We start from the raw sequence: 19,188 nt of genomic DNA on the forward strand, positions 1-19,188 counted from the left end.
TGAGTGTGTTCAATTTGTGAAAATTTACCAATTTTACTATTATTATTTGTGCACTTTTCTGTGTATATTTTACACAAGTTTTAAAAATAAACATGTTTTTATTTAGTAATCATGATTGTTAATTGGTGGAATAAGACACAACTGGTTTCAAAATTCAGTCACATAATGCATTATTATTATTATTATTATTATTATTATTATTATTAGAGACAGAGTATCACTCTGTCACCCAGGCTGGAGTGCAGTGGTGCAATCTCGGCTCACTGCAACCTCCACCTCCTGGGTTCAAGCGATTCCCCTGCCTCAGCCTCCCAAGTAGCTGGGACCACAGGCATGTGCCACCATGCCCGGCTAATTTCTGTATTTTTAGTAGAGACGGCATTTCACCATGTTAGCCAGACTGGTCTCGAACTCCTGACCTCAAATGATCTGCCCACCTTGGCATCCCAAAGTGCTGGGATTACAGGCGTGAGCCACCGTGCCCAGCCTGTGCAAACTCTTCACAGTTTACTTGACCGACACCATCAATATCTGCTTCCCTGATCATTTCGTCAACCTCTTCATCTGTTAACTTCTCTCCAAGGTTTGTCATCGCATGGTGAAGTTCTGCTGCACTAATATAACCATTGCCATCCTTATCAAACACGGAATGCTTCTCTCATTTCTTCTTCACTGCCTGCGTCTTTCATTTTTCTTGCCCTCATTGTCACAAATTCAGGGAAGCCAACTCTGCCATTACTATCAGCATCTACTTCATAAATCATGTCCTGTAACTCTGCTTCTGTGGGATGCTGCCTAAGAGACCTCATTTCTGTTCCCAGTTCCTTTGTTGTTATAGTTCCATCACCATCTTTGTCAAATAGTAAATAAGCTGATTTGAATTCTACAATCTGCTCTCCAGTCAGTTGGTCAGCCACGCTGAAAGCGCTACCGGTTTCCGGGACGCGACTGCACGACCACTCGGCTCGCTCGCTCCACTCGGACTCCCTTCTACTTTAAAGATCAGATAATCTCAATGCTCTTAATTCCAGACCATAGAAAAAAAGAAAACTATAGATCAATTTCACTTATGAATATCAAAGCAAAACTCTTAAATATAACTGTAGCAAGCAGAATCCAACAGCGCATTAAAAAATAATACACTGGCCGGGTGCGGTGGCTCATACTTGTAATCCCAGCACTTTGGGAGGCTGAGGCGGGCGGATCACCTGAGGTCAGGAGCTCGAGATCAGCCTGGCCAACATGGCGAAACCCCATTTCTATTAAAAATACAAAAATTAGCCAGGCGTGGTGGCAGGTGCCTGTAGTCCCAGCTACTTGGGAGACTGAGGCACGAGAATCGCTTGAACCCGGGAGGCGGAGGTTGCAGTGAGTCGAGATCGTGCCACTGCACTCCAGCCTGGGCGACAGAGAGAGATTCCATCTCAAAAAAAAAAAAAAAAAAAAAAAGTTTGTACAAATGATGATAGCAAAGACCTTGTACGAAATGTGTTAAATTTCTTTTACAAAATTATTTATTTGCCTTTTCTTTGTTTGTAACTTATCTGTAAAAGGTTTCTCCCTACTGTCAAAAAAAAAATGCATGCATAGTAATTAGGACTTAATTCCACCATGTTTTCTTCCCCTGTCTCACTGTCATTGTCCTGAAACTTTATTTTAGAAAATTGAGGCTGGGCGTGGTGGCTCACGCCTATAATTCCAGCACTTTAGGAAGCCGAGGCAGGCGTTTTAACTGAGGTCAGGAGTTTGAGACCAGCCTGGTCAACATGGTGAAACCCTGTCTCTACTAAAAATACAAAAATTAGCCGGGCGTGATGGGACACGCCTGTAATCCCACCTACTCGGGAGGCTGAGGCAGGAGAATCACTTGAACCCAGGAGGCGGAGGTTACGTTGTTGAGATAGCGCCATTGCACTCCAGCCTGGGCAATAGATTGAGACTCCGTCTCAAAAATAAAAAACAAACACCACTACATATATATATATATATACTTAAAAGTAGCACTATTGCAAAACGGGCATATTATTCAGGTACTCTCATACTTTTTTTGAAATGGAGTCTCATTCTGTTGCCTAGGCTGGAGTGCAGTGGCATGATCTCAGCTCACTGCAACCTCCGCCTCCTGGGTTCAAGCAATTCTCCTGCTTCAGCCTCCCGAAAAGCTGGGACTACAGGTTCGAGCCACCACACTTGGCTAATTTTTATATATTCAGTAGAGACGGGGTTTCACCATACTGGCCAGGCTGGTCTTGAACCCCTGACCTCCTGATCTGCCCACCTTGGCCTCCCAAAGTGCTGGGATTACAGGCATGAGCCACCACCCCACTGGGCCTATACTCCTTTTTTGTACTGCTGGTTCTGTCCCAGAAACATTTTAATTGTTACTTGCTTTTTAAACTTTGTTTAGCCACTTAAAGAAAATCCACTTATGGTACAATTTGCCTCAAATTAATTCCAAGTTGTATATTTGTTTTCTAATACAAAATTACAATAAAATCATCATAATAAAGTAGATGGAAGGTAGAATTCCCCTGTGAAATCTGGGCTTAGTGTATTTATTTATTTATTTTTTTGAGACAGAGTCTCACTCTGTCGCCCAGGCTGGAGTGCAGTGGCTTGATCTCCGCTCACTGCAAGCTCCACCTCCCGGGTTCTCGCCATTCTCCTGGCTCAGCCTCCCGAGTAGCTGGGACTACAGGCGCCCGCCACCACGCCCGCCACCACGCCCGGCTAATGTTTTGTATTTTTAGTAGAGATGGGGTTTCACCATGTTAGCCAGGATGGTCTCGATCTCCTGACCTCATGATCCGCCCGCCTCGGCCTCCCGAAGTGCTGGGATTACAGGTGTGAGCCACTGCGCCCTGCCAGGCTTGGCATATTTTTGAGGAGAGCTCTTTAGTTCCTTCTTCTATTTCTTCAATGGTAGTTAGCCTGTTTCAACAGGTTAATTTTTATAAGTAGTGTTTTTCTTAAAAATTATGTATTTTACCTAAGTTTTCAAATTTATTTACAAGGAATTGTATATGGTAATGCCCAATTTTTTATTTCCTCTGTGTTATGGTTATTTCTAATTTTCTATATTTATCCTAGTGGTTTAACTGTTTAGTTTACATTTTCAGAAACCAACTTTTAGATTTATTAGTTCTGTTTATTTTCCAACTCATTAATTTCCGTTTTTATATTTATTGTGGTTTTTTTTCCCTTCTGCTTTGTTTTGGCTTATTTTGTTTTTTCTTTAGCTTTCTAGAAAGGAGGTTTAATCAATTAATTTCCATATCCCCTAGGTACTTAATGGTACTTATATATACTTAATGCAATAAATGTTCCCCTAATCACTGCTTTAGTAGTATGACACAGATTCTGATACATCATATTTCCATTATCTATATTTTCAAGAAGTTTCCATTTCAATTTCATTTTGACCCAAGAATTATCTAATAGTATACTTTGAAATTTGCAGGTGGAAGAATATTTTGCTTTCATTATTTCTAGTTATATTGCTCTGTGGTCAGAGACCACTGTGTACTTTCTTTCTATTTCTTGACATTTCTTGAGATATTATCCTTGTGCCCTAAAATGTGGTTATTCATGCATATGCACTTGAAAAAGTATATTCTCCAACATTAGGATTTGGAGTAAGTTCTGTTCAGCCTACGTATTAAATAGGTTTTTAGTTTTTTATTCCTTCTTCCTTTTGTCTGCTTGATCAGGCTTCTATTGAGAGTGCTCAGGTCCACCCTTATCGGTGTGTTTGTTGGTTTCTCACACATGTCCTGTAAGTTCTGCTTTATGAAAGTTTTAACTTTTAATTTTTTTAAGTTTTAAGTTTTTTTTTTAACTTTTAACTTTTAAAACATATTAATTTTTCTGAATCTTTTTTGAGATGTGTCTCTTGTATATAGCAGAGTGGTAGAGTTCGCTCTTTTAAACAAGTTTGAAAATCTATTGTTTCTTGGCAACCAGTGGCAGCCGACAAGTCTGATGACACTGTGATGCCCTTTTTTAAAAAGCGACTTGATTTTTTTTTTTTTTTGCTTCAATATCCCCTTTTTTTTTGGCTGCATGCAGTGGCTCATGCCTGTAATCCTAGCACTTTGGGAGGCCGAGGTGGCAGATCACCTGAGGTCAGGAGTTCGAGACCAGCCTGGCCAATATGGTGAAATCCCATCTCTAATAAAAATACAAAGATTAGCCGGGTGTGGTGGTGCATGCCTGTAATCCTAGCTACTTGGGAGGTTGAGAAACGAGAATCACTTGAACTCTAGGGGGTGGAGGTTGCAGTGAGCTGAGATCACACCACCGCACTCCAGCCTGGGGAACAGAGCAAGACCCTGCCTAAAAAAAAAAAAAAAAAAATCCCTTTTCTTCCTCTATTGTCCAATGGTTTTGCTAAAATATGACTTGGTGCTGGCTGTTCTGGGTCAGTCTCCCTAGGTATGACAGGTAGCATGATCCTTCAGTAGGAAGTTCTGGTTGTCTTTCTTTCAGGAGGTTTTTCTTTCTTAGATCACTAACTGTGCATCTTAGGCTAATTACTTAATCAGAAATGGAAGCCTCCATTTCTGTCTGAAAAAGGGAATAATGAGAGACCCTCTTTCACAAGAATGTTGTGAAAATTAAACATCATCATATGCACAAAACCCTTGACTCTGTGTCTTGCAAATAGTAAGTGAATATTAAATATTAGCCAGTATGAGAGAGAACCTTAATACCAAAAAAGATTCTTTCAGAACACCATTGATCTTCTTAGCATTAGAAGAATCAATTACACTTAAATCCACTGCCTTGCAGTAATACCCTTTCCTTGGATAATCACCGGTATAACACATACTAAAAATTTTGCTTTTTCAATTTTTCCTTTATAGTTTAAGGCATTTCACCTACATTACATTCATTGGTTTTACATAAGAATTGACAAGTAGGCAGTAGTTTTTAAATAAGCATTTAAAATGTCCGAATATAAAATTAATAGATGTTCATTGCAGAAACTTTGGAAACTGGAAAATAATATTTTTAAAGAAAAAACTTATCTTAACACCCAAAAAATACACTCACAGAATGGTAGGTTTACCCTCAAATTTTCTTCCTGTGCATTTAAAAATCAAAGTTGTGATTCTCTTTTACACACAATCTTTTGTCCTGGTTCTTAAACCCAATATAATGCAAATAATAACTTGTTAGCTTGAGCCACCAATCTCAGCACAGTGTCTTATCCAACAAAAACATACGTGACCTTAAAAAGCCAGGAGAAGTCTGGGTGCAGTGGCTCATGCCTGTAATCCCAACATTTTGGGAGGCCAAGGCAGGGGGATCACAAGGTCAGGAGTTTGAGACCAGCCTGGCCAACATGGTGAAATCCTGTCTCTACTAAAAATACAGAAAAATTAGCCGGGTGTGGTAGTAACATGCCAGTAATCCCAGCTACTCGGGAGGCTGAGGCAGGAGAATTGCTTGAACCCGGGAGGCAGAGGTTGCAATGAGCTGAGATCACACCATTGCACTCCAGCCTGGGCAACAGAGCAAGACTTGGTCTCAGAAAAAAAAAAAAAAAAAAAAAAAAAGGCCGGGAGAAATCATGTAAAACTTTACCCAATATCTCTTATGGAGGTGGTGTTGGGGGAGATTGAAGCAGATGTAACAAGGAGAATTCCTAGAAAATTAGAGCAATGTAAAATGGATTTGGGGATGTTTTGCTGTGTTTTCGTGGTTAACACCCCCTTCAGAGCCCCCAGAGATGGTTACGGGACAATGACCCGTGTCTTGCTTGCCTTGCCTTAGCCCTCTGTTCTAGTTGTCCCTGACATCCATTCTCCCCTTATTTGCTATAACTGGGATTCTGGGTTTGGCATATGGTAGCTCTACTGACTATATTTCCAAGACCCTTTTGCATGAATGCATCATCGTGACCAAATTCTAGCCAACAGGGTGTGCCTAGAACTGACGCATGTAACTTCCAGGCTGTGGTCCTGCAGGGAAGGGGTGTTCTTTTTTCTTCCCCTTTTCTCCTCCTTTAGAATGTGGGGACTGGAGCAGTCATCTTGCACTATGAGATGGAGGCTGTGCTGAGAATGGTAAGGCCACAGAAGGAAAAGAAACTGGGTCTCTGATGATGTTAGGATTCCCAGACAACCTGCCTGGATGTCTCTGCAAGAAAATTAAACTTCCACCTTGTTAAATAGAAGTTTCCCTGTCAGAGCAACCAAACCTACATTCTAACTAATACACCTTCACATGTGAGTTTACACTCAGTTCTCATTGGCTTTGCACTTGCTCAGGTCTTTGATCCCATGGTCTGGTATCTTTGCGAATGCCTCATCACACAGGTGGGTGATCCATTCCTGCCACCACCCTTCCCCACCCAGGCCTGGGCATGGAGACCCTTCCCTTCTATCTTAGTGCCCCTCTAGCTCCATCAGGCAGAAGAGCCCATGAAGCATCTTATTGAAAGTAATTAAGGCCAGGCGCGGTGGCTCACGCCTGTAATCCTGGCAATTTAGGAGGCCAGGTGGCCCAGGAGTTCAAGACCAGCCTGGACAACATGGTGAAACTGTGTCTCTAAAAAAAAAATTAAAAATTATCCAGGTGTGGTGGCGCATGCCTATAGTCCCAGTTACTTGGGAGGCTGAGGTGGGAGGATCACTTGAGCCCAGGAGGTGGAGGTTGTAGTGAGCCATGATCGAGTCACTGCACTCCAGCCTGGGTGACAGAGTGAGACTCTGTCTCAAAACAAACAAACAAACAAACAAACAAAAAACCCAAGTGATTAATAAACCTTAAAGAAACAATGTTTTGATAGCTGAAAATATTCCATTCTAGAATTTTTAAATCAAACCCTATTATTGGTTATTTAGGTTTGTTTCCAAATATTTGCCATTACAAAAAAAATAACAAGGCACAATGGGAGGAAAATTGGCTGAGAGAGGCAGATGGGAGTTTGACCTCTGCTCCGACCACTCACCATCTGGGTGATTTGGGACAAGGCATTTTTCCTCCCTGGCCTTCAGTTTTCTCCTTTGTAAAATAAACACTATAATACTCATCTCTCTGATTTGTTATGGAGATTAGAGACCATTACATAACTCAACTAGCACAGTAGCAATCATATAGGAGGCTCAATACATGGTAATTACCAGCAGAGGAGTAGTTACGTGCTTTTGTACATAATACTATTTCTAGGTACCAGAGTTTTTTAGTGATAAAACTCCTGAAGCAGGAGATTACTGGTTCAAACAATATAACTTTTTCAGATTCTTAATACACACTTGATAGGAATTATTTCTGACATTTTTTCAGATGAAGAAACCAAGGATCGGAGAAGTTAAGCCATTCATCTTGGGTTTTAGGGCTCATTAATAGTAGAGATCAGATTTAACCCATATTTTCTAACTTTTAATCTAGGGCAGTTTCTACTGTATGTCACACACCCAGAACCAGAACCCTTACAGTACAGGAAACTGAATTAAAACCCTTTGTGAAAATCAGATAGGCATGATGGCTCACATCTGTAATCCCAGTATTTTGGGGGGCTGAAATGGAAAGATCGCTTGAGGCTAGGAGTTTGAGACCAGCCTGGGCAACATCTTGTCTCTACAAATAATAATTAAAATGTGTGTGTGTGTGTGTGTGTATTAGCTGGGTACAATAGCTCACACCTATAGTCCTAGCTACTGAGGCAAGAGGATCACTTGAGGTTGCAGTGAGCTATAATCTGTCTTCCACTTCAGCTTGGGCAAGAAAGTGAGACCTTGTCTCTCATAAACAAACAAACAATAAAAAACATTTTGTGAAAATCAACTGTGTTTGTATTAGCTTCTTTCTAATACTGTTGTTACATTCTGACCTCTGCTTCCTTCAGTGAACTTTATGGGTGTCTAATACCGTTGCTACATTCTGATCTCTGCTTCCTTCAGTGAACTTTATGGGTGTTCAGTAAGGAAGGGTGTGGAGAGAAGCCACCAGCTTCAGGGAGTCAGGAGGGCTGGGATTTCTTCCCAGTCTTGTTATCTACTATTCATGTTCTCTTGGCAGAAAAGTCAACTTATCTGGGCCACAGGTAATCTATCTGTAAAGTGAGAGAACTCTGGGTGATACCTAAGGTCACTTCTTGTTTAAAGTTCCATCATTGAGCAGAGTGAGGTAGACAATTCTGAGGAATCCAGACTGAAACTGACTTCCTCCATGCCCTATAGTAAATATTAGGTCACAGCGGAATGAATTGTTGCAAAAGGTATGTACATTTGTTCATAGATTTTCTTTCAATTTTTTTTTTTTTTTTTTTGGGACAAGGTCTCACTCTTTTGCTCAGGCTGGAGTGCAGAGGCACAATTACAGCTCACTGCAGCCTCAACCTCCTGGGCTCAAGCCATCCTTCCATCTCAGCCCCCTGAGTAGCTGGGACTATGCGTGTGCACTACCACAGTTGGTTGATTTTTTTGATGTTTTGTAGAGACAAGGTCTCAGTATGTGGCCCAGGTTGGTCTTGAACCCTGGAGCTCAAGCAATCCTCCTGCCTCAGCCTCCCAAAGTGCTGGGATTATAGGTGTGAGTCACCGTGCCTGGCTCAAGATATCTTTCTACATCAGAAGGACTCCTCATGTATGCATCATCCCATAAATGTTCAGGAGAAGTTGTGTTGAAAATTGAAGATGGGTCTACTCAAGAGTTTTATGTGTAAGAAAAGCATGTATTCGTATGGTAAAGGGCTGGAGGGAAATGAAGAAAGGAGAACCACTTGATTTGGAGAGATAATATAAGAGGAGAATTTGTCAGGTTTTTGTTAAAGGGATGGAGTCTTGCTCTGTCACCCAGGCTGGAGTGCAGTGGTACCATCACAGCTCACTGCAGCCTCAAACTCCTGGGCTGAAGGGATTCTCCTGCCTCAGCCTCCCAGGAAGCTTGGAATATAGGAGCACACCACCACACTTGGCTAATTTGTTTTATTTTTTGTAGAGACAGGGTCTTGCTGTGTTTCCCAGGCTGGTCTCAAACTCCTGGCCTCAAGCAGTCCTTCCATCTCAGACCCCTAAAGGGCTGTAATCACACGTGTGAGCCATCATACCTAGCCCAGTTTGTTTTTTAAATTTTCCTTAATGTTGTTTATGCAGTAATAACATCATCATCAACAACAACAATCATACTTCTTCTTCTTTTTTTTTTCGAGATGGAGTTTCGTTTTGTCGCCAGGCTGGAGTGCAGTGGCGCAATCTCAGCTCATTGCAACTTCCGCCTCCTGGATTCAAGCGATTCTCATGTCTCAGCCTCCCGAGTAGCTGGGATTACAGGTGAGCATCACCATGCCCAGCTAATTTTTGTATTTTTAGTAGAGACAGGGTTTCACCATGTTGGCCAGGCTGGTCTTGAACTCCTGACCTCGTGATCTGCCTGCCTCGGCCTCCCAAAATGCTGGGATTACAGGCATGAGCCACCGCACCTAGCCAACAATCATACTTCTTAAGATGCTGGTGGTGAATTTGGACTTTGAGAACTTTGCTTTGAGGACTTTAAAAGAGGAGTCTTCTGTTTGACTTGGCATGGGTAAACATAATAGATGCAAGTAGCCTTGTGGTGGGGGCCAGGAGGGTATCTCTGAAATTGTCCAGAATCTACAAATGGGCAGATTTGTGCACATAGCATATTTAATTATTTGTTGCACAAACAAGTATTTGAGATGCAGCGGCAGGGGATCGCCTAAGCCTGTTACAGCATTTACCTGCTTGCTCCAACCCTCCCCTCGCTCCAGTCTTACTTTCTGCACCCACTTGAAAGCAGAGGCCCTGTGTCCTCTTCTTATTGCTCTGAAAGTGGAGGGCAGCTTGGCATCCGTAGTTCTCATCCATGGGTGGTTTTGCCCCGCAGAAGGGATATTTATCAATGTCTGAAGACATTTTTCCTTGACATAAACGAAGCGTCTAGTGTCAAGGCCAGGGGTGCTACTAAACAGCCTCCGATGCACAGGGTAGCCCACATAGCCAAGAATTATGCAGCCCCAAGTGTCAATAGTGCCAAGGTTGAGAAACCATACTTTAGAGATAAGAGAAGCAAAGACAGGGTGGAGGCTTCTACCCTGGTCCCCTGGGGCAGGCCATTGTTTGCAAAGGGCACAGAGAGTGAGCAGGAGCAGGGGCTGGTCCTGCAGCTCTGCCCCAGTGATGTCATCAAGCCCTGGAATTCGGTGCCCTTCCTGGAAGGGCTTTGCCTAGATGGAGACTGACCTGACAGGAATCGGCTCCACCTGTGGACGTACGGAGTTGGACTTTGTCCCAAAACTGTGCCTGTGACATACATTCCTACCTTCACAAGGCTCATTCATGCCAATCGCCCTGTCTATAAAGCCTGTTTCTCACTGCAGCAAGCTTCCTGCAAAGCCAGTTTCTCAAGCTTGCCATCCCGAGGGGTGTGGTGGCATAGCTCTGATGCTTCTGAGCCTCCTCTTCCTTGATTACATGAATTCCAAGGCATGCAAGGATGTTCTAGACAAGGAGGCCAAGCACTTGGTGAAGGGGAAACTGACAGCAGCAAGGATTGAGAAGAGAAGCTTTGAGAAATGATCATAAAATAGTCAGGTTCTGATGAGGAAGTGCAACTAGGATTGGCACGAACTCCATGCAAAGGATGATGATGGCGCAATGTTTTTGTCAGTTGAGTTCTGAGAGTTGGCTTGGAGCATTGAAAAGGGAAAGGTGAAGAGAAAGGAATTGGTCAGAAACACAGAAATCAGAAAGGAAAGGGGTTCACAAGCAGGATAAACAGTATCTGTCTCTCGATAGTGGAGAATGGGAACTTATTAGCTGACCATGGCTTGGTAAAAATATTTCTTCCAACAGCTGGCTTCTTTTAATTTCATATTCACAGCACAACTCCAATCCGAATGTATTTTTTTCCAAGGTTATTGACCTGCTAAAATGAAGATGTGACTGTTTTCACTGTAAATGTGTAAGTGAGCATGTTGGTTTTGTTGAGTCTTGCCCATGGAAAAGGCCTGTTCACCCTTGAATAAGTCTGAATGGTGGGATCTCTAACGCTGAGAATTCTGGAAACTGAGCTGGAGGCCTTTGGCAACCTCCATAGCAACAAGATGAGGACCCACGTTGCTTCTGGAAGAGTCTTTCAGAAACCAGGTATTAAAACTGGTTTTCAGCAGGCATGGGTCTCTGTGCACAGATTTGCATACCAGAGCGGTGCTCCTGAAATATGTAGTCTTGTCCAACCCTTCATGGTTGACATCGCTGATGGAGAGAGGAGATAAGGTTTCAGAAACACCTGATTGTTTGTCTCTCCCTCTCCCCTAGAAGGATGTTGTCCCCCCATTAGTCCAGCTGAGGACATAATCATATTAGTGAAGCAAGACAGTACGGTACCTGGTTAGGAAAAAGGGAGGGCCTTTTAAGTCATAGGAATGGGTCAGGTAGATGGGCCCCAGCAGATCAGTAGACATAAAAGTTTTTTCCAGGGTAAAACAGATTACAAGAGATTCTCAAAAGCAGACTCTCTGGAGCGATTGTCAAGGCTCATGTGGTAAGCAGGGTGGGGCAGACCCCTGTGAAACAAAGGAGGCTGTGTCTCCTTAACTCCCGTGCCCTTGGCACCTGCCTCACTCAAGTCCCTTCCCTGGTGGTTTGGGCCTTCTTCTTCCAGCTGCTCCAACCACTGGCTTCTGGAATGTTTTCAGTCTTCAGTCTCCTGCTCCAGACTTTGACTTTGCTCGGTGGACTGTACCTGCTCAGATCTTGGTCCAATTTTCCACCTTGGAGCCCTTACTTGGCTTAATCACACTCAGACTTGCCTGGAGAGCTTAAACAGATAAAATGTAAAGGTTCCAATGGAGGGCAATGACTATGTGTCCCCTTGATGGAATGTTGTATTTCTTCTGCCAGATCCCATACCCTTCATCTGAGATCAACAAAGCCACAGGAAGAGTTTGAGCTGGGTCAGCTAGGAAAATACCACCTGCACTGTGACATTATTAAGATGTATGGAAGCTCTGTAAAGGCCAAATTACAGTGTGGAGCCCATGTGGCAACAAGGAAAGATGCTTATGGTGAAATGGTTCAGTGAAATAGGACTAGAATGTATATGATGCCGAGATTACAGCCCTGTACAAGAAGATTTCTCAAAGACAAGGCTCTCAGAAGTATCTAGGTCTCCAGTCGTAGGGCTGCTGGATCAGAGCTTTTGGGGCTAGAGTCCAGGAATCTGAACTTTAAATGAGTTTTCCAGGTGGTTCTTCTGCACTCTATAGAATGAGGTCAGCTATGTAAAGAACTGTGTGCTCAAGGCATCATACTGCAGCAAAGAATTGTGGCCAAATTCAGTGGGACTACTGATGGATTTTTCTTAACCCACAATTTTCAAATTTTATCTGTACAAATAAAGTATTTTACTTTTATAATAAAACAAAATACATGAAAATAAAAACAAAAATAAATCAAAAGTTAAAAACATATCAATAAAAAGGATAGATAAATTAGATGAAGAAGGGCCTGGAGACAGGGACAAAGGTAGGCAGCCACTGATTGGCCCAGGTGAGAGAGGATGAAGACAGGACCTTTGCAGTGCAGGTGTAGACAGACAGGTCCTTTCGACCCAGACTTAGGAAGGTTTGATGCCAGCTCTGGGTTGCTGGCTGTTAACTTGGGGTGAGACATTGAGCTGTAGGATGTTGTTGTGAAGTCCAAATGTAATAATTGATGTTCTTGAGCACTTTCCATGGGCCAGTCCCTGTTCTGAGTGCTTCACATATCATGTGATCATCACAGAAGCTCTTTGGTGTAGATACTATCATTATCCCACTTTTTCAGATGAGAAAATTGAGAAACAGAGAGGGTAAGTAACTTGCCCAATGACACTCAGCTAGGAAGTGGCAGAGCTGGGAAGTAGGTATGGACGTACACTGTGATGTGTACAGCTCCATAGAATGTTAGGGGGCAGCATTTTTCTGTCTCCTAAACGTGGCAGAGTAATCCCTTTAATTAAAAGGAAACCTTTAGATTCTTCTTAGTGGCTTCACATATTGCTCTGTTTCTAAAGAGTTTTTCTCTCTCTCTCCCTGTGTTCAGCACAACCTGAAATGGAGGCTCTCAAGTGGGAAAATACCATCCCTCCGTGGCAAGTATTGTTGAGGGAAGCCCAGTCTCTACTGTCAGCCTTCTCACGGTACATCTGCTCTGTGACCTGGAGGTGTTACCTGCACTCCAGCTCCAGGAACTGGCTCCTTAAGCCAGAGCTTGGGTTCCCATCAATAGATCTGGGCTCAAGTCACAGCCCTGCCACCTGCTGGCCATGGGATTGCCTGTAACATATTTAACGCAGGGGTTTTCAACCAGGCTGCCCTGTCTGGGGATTACCAGGGATTGGGCATTTAAAACCCTCCAGGTGACTCTTGTGCACAGCCGGTGCTGAGAACCTCTGGCTGACCTCTCCAAAGCTTTTTGTTCCTTATGTGTAAAATGGAGGGATCCACTCTTCACCAAGATTTATTCATTGAGCACCTTTGTTTTTTTGACCATCAGCAAAAGCCCCCAATTTCAGTACTACGTATCTCCCATGTAACAGTTTGTGATTAGCCGCAAACTAGACCCAAACCTAGCTGATCCGACTGCCGGCCAGTTCTTCCCCCCATTCCACAGCCCTCCATCAACAGATATCCCAGCTGATCCGACTGCCGGCCAGCTCTTCCCACCATTCCACAGCCCTCCATCAACAGATATTTTCCACACATGGTTGTTCTGAGGATCAACCACGAAACTCCAAGTACAATGCCTGGAGCATGAGTCAGTAGCAGTAATATACTTAATTAACTTGAGATTAGAACATTAGAACTAATTCTAATTTACATCTTCCCAGGTATCTTGGAGCTCAGTACATATATACCTACATACTATACACACACACACACACACACACACATACATATGTATATATGAAAAAATAAAGACAAACAGAAATTAAAATACATATAGCCGGGCGCGGTGGCTCACACCTATAATCCCAGCACTTTGGGAGGCTAAGGCAGGCGGATTACCTGAGGTCAGGAGTTCGAGACTAGCCTGGCCAACATGGTGAAACCCCCATCTCCACTAAAAATACAAAAATTAGCCGGGCGTGGTGGCGGGCGCCTATAATCCCAGCTACTCTGGAGGCTGAGGCACAAGAATTGCTTGAACCCAGGAGGCAGAGGTTGCAGTGAGCAAAGATCGAGCCATGGCATTCCAGCCTGGGCGACAGAGTGAGACTCCATCTTGAAAAAAATAAACAAATAAAATTAGGGCCCTTACCCCTAGTCCTGGATTTCCTGGATCAACTTTTCTCAGCCAGGTCTGCGTCAGGTGGTCCTTGGGATCATTACAATGTGGTCTGTTTGCTGGAGTGGAGGAAGATGATGGCTTCCAGTGGAGCATGCGGGCTTGGAAGTGGTGTGGATGCAGGATGGCTTGAGCCATATCCCGTTTGTCTCCCTGAAGGTCCCGTTTCAGGAAATCTTTGACTCTTGTTTTGGGGTATTTGAGTGACTTCCTGATATAGTCCCCAAATTCCAGGGCTGTGGCTCCAGGGGGCCAACTGAGGGCTGTGCATTCTCAGGGTGACAGCCTGAACCACACAGACGTCAGGAAAGCCTTCCTTGAAATCCCTGCCCACTTCCCCTCTCCATATCAGAATCATCTGGAGACTCGTTAAAGCACAAGTGTGGAGGGTTAAAGCAGAGTGTTTGATTCAATACAGCTGTGGCAGTGCCTGAGAAGGCGCATTTCTAAGTTGTTCTCAGAGGCTGCTGATGCTGCTGGTCCAGGGACCACACTTTGAAAACCACTAGACTAGAGAGAGAGCTGGCATCATCACCTGAGTCTTGTGAGGCTGCCTCTTGGGGATTCTAACAGTGACTTTGAGGCCTCTAGGCCTGACCTGGTCCATGAACTCTTTGTTCACGTTGGAGGATAGAAGACCACGGGGAGAAGTAGGAGGAGGAAGTTTGGGCAGATCCACGACCAGGAGTGTAGGAACTCACACTTGAGGCTGCACAGGGAAGTCTAGAGTACAGAGTCTGTTGTTGTTGTTGTTTTAAAGAGGTAGGAGTCTTGGGTGTTTTTTTTTTTTTTGAGTTGGAGTCTAGCTCTGTTGCCCAGGCTGGAGTGCAGTGGTGTGATCTCGGCTCACTGCAACCTCCACCTTTCAAGTGATTCTCCTGCCTCAGCCTCCCGAGTAGCTGGAATTACAGGCATCCGCCACCAGGTCCAGTTAACTTTTGTGTTTTTAGTAGAGATGGGGTTTCACTGTGTTGGCCAGGCTGGTCTTGAACTTCTGACCTAGTGATCCACCCGCCTCAGCCTCCCGAAGTGCTGGGATTACAAGCGTGGGCCCCTGTGCCGGCTTTTTTTTTTTTTTTTTTTTTTTGAAGAGGCGGGAGTCTGTCTATGTTGCCCAGGCTAGTCTTGAACTCCTGACCTCGAGCCATGCTCCAGCTTCAGCCTCCCAAGTATCTGGGACTACAGGCATTTGCCGCCATGTTGGCTTAGTTACAGAAGTCGTACACGCTAGGATTGAACATCAAAGTCCAGGGATAAATGCAAGCCTTGAATGCCAAGAAAGTCTTCACAGCAGACAAGGTTCAGAGGCAGCAAAATGTGGGATGGTGATGCCAAATGGGAATCACTGCCATGATGAATCCTCAGGCAGAGAAGGACCTGAAATTCTGTGTGCAAAGGTGGTGAAAAGGGGTGTGGGATCCTGAGCTCATAGGGTAATAGCTAAAGCCAAAGGCAGAGGTGAAAGACCATAGATGCATTCTGATTGGGCCTGGGGCAGAGGAGCCCAGAGCCCTAGGAAGCAACTCTGGCCAAGCCATGTGGAAATATCAGTGTGATAGGCATATGCTTTTTGCCACAGGAAACTTAAAAATAAGTTTTTGTATGATGCTAACTGAGGCAGGTAATTGACCTTGAGAAACTGCTTTGGTAAAAAATATCTGATGTCAATGGTTTTTGCACGTTTAGATAGTGAGCCCCCAGGCTGGTCTAAGCCAGCCATTGCTGTGAATCTGCTGGTTCTCTTAAGTGTCAACTTCATTCATTTGGAAATCGCATTGTATTCTTCTGCAGTATGGTTAAGAGCAAGTGAGGGCTGGGCTCGGTGGCTCACACCTGTAATCCCAGCACTTTGGGAGATCGAGGCGGGTGGATCACTAGGTCAGGAGTTTGAGACCAGCTGGCCAATATGGTGAAACCCCATCTTTACTAAAAATACAAAAATTAGGCTGGGCACAGTGGCTTATGCCTGTAATCCCAGCACTTCGTGAGGCTGAGGCGGGTGGATCACCTAAGGTCAGAAGTTCAAGACCAGCCTGGCCAACATGGTGAAACCCCGTCTCTACTAAAAATACAAAAATTAGCAATGGGTTGTGGCGGGCGCCTGTAATTCCAGGTGCTTGGAAGGCTGAGGCAGGAGAATCGCTTGAACCCCGGAGGTGGAGGTTGCAGTGAGCCGAGATTGCGTCATTGCACTCTAGCCTGGGTGACAAGAGTGAAACTCAATCTCAAAAACAAAAACAAAAACAAAAACAAAAAACAAAAAATTAGCTGGGCATGGTGGCAAGCAGCTGTAGTCCCAGCTACTCAGGAGGCTGAGCCAGAAGAATCGCTTGAACCCGAGAGGCGGAGGTTGCAGTGAGCCGAGATTGCGCCACTGCACTCCAGCCTGGATGACAGAGTGAGACTCTGTCTCAAAAAAAAAAAAAAAAAAAAAAAAAAGAGCAAGTGAGATGCAAGGCTGGGGTTGGGACAGGTAACTGCTTTCCCTGCAGGAAGCAGTGAAGCCCTCGAAGAGTCCTGTGCTTCCCCCAAGCTCTTCATTAATCATTCAGGCTCGCTTGGACATTTCCAGATCAAATGAGGGCACACTGCTTTAAATGAGAATAGGAGTTATTTTTTGTCTAGGAGTTATTTTTTGTTAGGAAAAAAAACTACTCTGACTCATCACAATAAAAAACATTTTCAACTTGCTGTTCTTCAACCGGTAAATTATTTTTATCGGAGCATCTTAACATCATTAGGCTAACACATGTGCTCTGAAATTCGCTGGTATCCAGGTCAAAGGAGGTTCACTTCTTTTGCTTGGAGCCTGGGATGAAAAGGACATCAGGATCTGAATGGTTAGCATTCTCCATTGACAAGCATGTTTTAGTTCTGTCTTCAGTGTGTTTTCTTCTTAATGGAATTTTAATTGCACTGAAAACTGTGTTGGCTAAAATAAGGCTCAGGAATGCATAGGAAGTCGTAAGGTGAGTAAGCGCACAAATGGAAGAGAAAATGAAATGCGCAAATGTGAGGCTGCCCACGAACCTGAGAACGGCTGAGAGGGCCTCGGAATTATATTGAAAGGGCTTTGGAACACAGAGGGAGTTTGCAAATACTCTCTGCAGTACTCCTCAGAGAGATTTTTGAGAGCATTTTTCCTAATTCAAAAAAGATCCAGAAAGTGAAATTCAGTGTGTTCATTGGGTTAAGTATTCACACGGGCGTTGTTTTGAGAACTTTCTTGGACCAAGCCCACATGACTGTCGTCACCATGCAAGGGAGTGGCTCTTTGTCCATTGTCAGCCAGGTTTTAACGACCAGATCACATCTCAACCCCCGTGTTGGCACGTGATTCCTTTCTCTTCATCCCAGTCCCTTAATTCTGTCAGGCCTACAAAATTTTTGTGAACAATAACAACAAACACAAAAACAAACAAGGTTTCAGGCGTGGTGGCTCATGCCTGTAATCCCAGCACTTTGGGAGGATGAGGCGGGCGGGTTAACTAAGTTCAGGAGTTCGAGACCAGCCTGGCCAACATGGTGAAACCCCGTCTCTACTAAAAAAAACAAAATACAAAAATTAGCCAGGTGTGGTGGTGGGTGCCTGTAGTCCCAGCTACTCAGGACACCGAGGCATGAGAATCACTTGAACCCGGGAGGTGGAGGTTGCAGTAAGCCTAGATTGCACCACTGCACTCCAGCCTGGGTGACAGAGTGAGACTCTGTCTTAAAACAAAAACAAAAACAAAAACAAAAACAAAAACAAAAACAAACAAACAAAAACAAAGAATACTGGCGTTGGCAAGGACATTCGGTGTCTAATCCAGTCTCTGATGGTACGGACATTTGGGGCCTGGTTGTTTTTTTACAACCCTAGAACAGCAGTCCCCAGCCTTTTTGGCACCAGGGACTGGTTTCGTGGAAGACAATTTTTCCATGGGGGGGATGGTTTTGGGATGAAACTGTTCCACCTCAGATCATCAGGCATTAGATTCTCATAAGGAGCGCTCAACCTAGATCCCTCGCAGGCGCAGTTCATAACAGGGTCCGAGCACCTATGAGAATCTAGTGCGGTGGCTGATCTGACAGGAGGTGGAGCTCAGGCAGGAACGCTCACTGGCCCACCACTCACCTCCTGCCGTGCGGCCCGGCTCCTAACAGGCCACCAACCTGTACCAATCCGCAGCCCGGGCGCTGGGGACCCCTGCCCTAGAACATCCCACATGACTGAATTTACACCTTCTCAAAATACGGGATAAACCATTTTGGTGAGATAGGAGAATTTTCTCTAAGACTTCAGTGTTTAGCCTTTCCCTAGCTCTCTCCAACACTTCCGCATCAAATGAGGGCACACGGCTTCAAATGAGAAAAGAATTTGACCTCATCTAGGAGTTATTTTTTATAAGGAAAAAACTGTACACTGACTCATCATAATAAAAAAATATTTTCAACTCGCTTCTCTTCAAGGACAAAAGCAAGGGACATCTCTGAATATTAAAGTTACTCCGTTCCTTGAAGGAAGAGCTGAGAAGGCATAGAGAACTCTACGCTGAGGTCTGATTCACTGTTGCCTTTGTTTGTTTGTTTTTTCTTGAGATAGGATCTGGCTCTGTCACCCAGACTGGAGCATAGTGGCAGGATCTTGGCTCATTGCAACCTCGACCTCTGGGACCCAGGTGATCCTCCCACCTCAGCCTCCTGGGTAACTGGGACTACAGGCATGTACCAACATAACCTGCTAATTTTTTGTATTTTTAGTAGAGACAGGGTCTCACCATGTTGCCAGGCTGGTCTTGAACCCTTGGGCTCAAACGATCCTCCTGCCTCAGCCTCACAAAGTGTTGGGATTATAGGCGTGAGCCGGGCCCACTGTTTCTACTGGGGCCCCAATTCAGTCTTTGCC

General features: G+C 44.3%; 1 pseudogene; it reads right to left on the bottom strand.

Moving 5' to 3' along the window:
- Positions 1 to 331: 331 nt before the first annotated feature.
- Positions 332 to 809, bottom strand: LOC134808150 (calmodulin-like; annotated as a pseudogene).
- Positions 810 to 19,188: the final 18,379 nt, after the last annotated feature.

This window comes from Pan troglodytes, chromosome 14 (assembly GCF_028858775.2).
Source record: "Pan troglodytes isolate AG18354 chromosome 14, NHGRI_mPanTro3-v2.0_pri, whole genome shotgun sequence".
Classification (NCBI taxonomy): Eukaryota; Metazoa; Chordata; class Mammalia; order Primates; family Hominidae; genus Pan; species Pan troglodytes.